Raw genomic sequence first — 1,793 nt, forward strand, 5'->3', positions numbered from 1 at the left:
TTCCAGGCTGAAAAACTCCCCAGCAGAAAGCTTTATAGACATAGATATAATTATGAATCATCTGCAGTTTTCACACCAGCCATTGTCTTGTAAGTTATGTAATTACCTAAGCAGTGTTTCACAAACCTTGCAACTAACCAGGCATTTCAGGTCTTCCGTGCTTGTAACAGGAAAAAGAATTCACCAGGTGTTCTAAGCAGCAGGAGACGCCTTTTTTGGGGAGGAGCCCCGCCTGGTGGCTAAAGGCAAGAGGAAAATAAAAACACTTCTTTGTATTTGTTGCTTTATGTGCAATGAAACCGTGGAAGATGACCCAAGAAACTCATTCTAGTGGTTACGTTTTGAAGAGGGATGAAGACAGGAGAAATGGGGGACAGTCAGAATGGAGGTTCATCACTCTATACCTCCTTAATAGACCTATTTGATTTTTGTACTACATGAAAATATTTTTATCCAAGAAATTAAAAAGAAACGATGTTACACACACAGCCAGACTCTTGTGCCAGAGTCCCGGGGTTCAGACTCAGCTGTTCCTTCCTGGGTAACCTTGGACAATGATTTTAATCTCTCTCTGTTTACAGCAGAGAGAGAAACAGTAGCAATTTCCTAGGGTGGATGGAAATATAAACAAGTTAATCTGTGTAAAGCCTTTAAAACAGTTTTACAGCCCATATGCTTAGCACATGCTAGCAACTGGTGTTGATATTCTCCCCCTGAGTAGATGCAAAAAAGGATTTGTTTTCTTTCACATCCTCCCTCCACACACCCTAACAAATCTAGCCAGCGAGGCTTTCACTGAGAAAAATCAATTTCCTTTTAAAATGGGGAAATGATCTTAATGAATCTTCTCTTTTTTAAGAGGCAGGCTCATGATTTTATCCAACAAGATTAAGCACAACTCAAGTTAGAAATGACTCTAATCGCCCCATGCATGTGAGTGGTCGATCGTTATTACTCGTATCCGCCTCGTCTTTATTTGAGTATACGCGTGCACAGAGCAAGGGGGAGATGGCTCCGGAAGACACCCCCCCAGGGTCACCATGGTCCGGAATGAACAGAGACGCTGACGGCGACGCCTCCAACTTACCAGGTCATCGGAGTGGCAGCGATAATCGGAGACACCGTCTAGACTCTCGTCGTGTCTACCCTGTCGCGTGGATGAGCGTCTCCACAAGGGGGCGGTGTGGCGCAGGGGTCGGGGCACCTTCCCGGGACGCGGGCGGTTCTCATCCCGGCTCTCCCACCTGCCCGCTCCGCCGTCTGCAGACAGCTGAGCCTCTTGGCGCCTCTTTCTTCTGATCTAAAAAAGTAGGGGGATGATAGTTCCTACCTCGTAGGATGTCGAGGAAATTAAATGCGTTAACATTTGTGAAGAGCCCAGAATAGCGCCTGGCACAAGATAAGTACCCTGCAAGAGTAGCTGTGATGATGATGACGGTGATAATGACGGTGAGGATGACGTACGACTATTTTTGTTGTTGCGTTGTCGTTTGTGACTCGCTTTCCCTCTGACCTCTTTTTAGCCACAGCTCTCTGTGTCCTTGTCGCCACTATTTTTTTTTTTCTCCACGGGGTCACAGACTCAGCCACCCCCTGGGGCCAGGCAGGAAATGTAAATAAGGAAGCAGATTGGGGAGGCAGAGAAAACCGCAGAGTGCCCGGGGGTGTCCACTCAGAGCCTGCTGATGATGGATTATGGCCACGTGGGGATGCGACATGACCTTGACCCATGCCCTGGCCTCTTCAAGACAGACTTGAAATCTCCTAGTCTTTGAATACTGGTAACCAATTAA

The sequence above is a fragment of the Propithecus coquereli genome, unplaced genomic scaffold (assembly GCF_000956105.1).
Source record: "Propithecus coquereli isolate 6110/MARCELLA unplaced genomic scaffold, Pcoq_1.0 Scaffold193, whole genome shotgun sequence".
NCBI classification, from domain to species: Eukaryota; Metazoa; Chordata; class Mammalia; order Primates; family Indriidae; genus Propithecus; species Propithecus coquereli.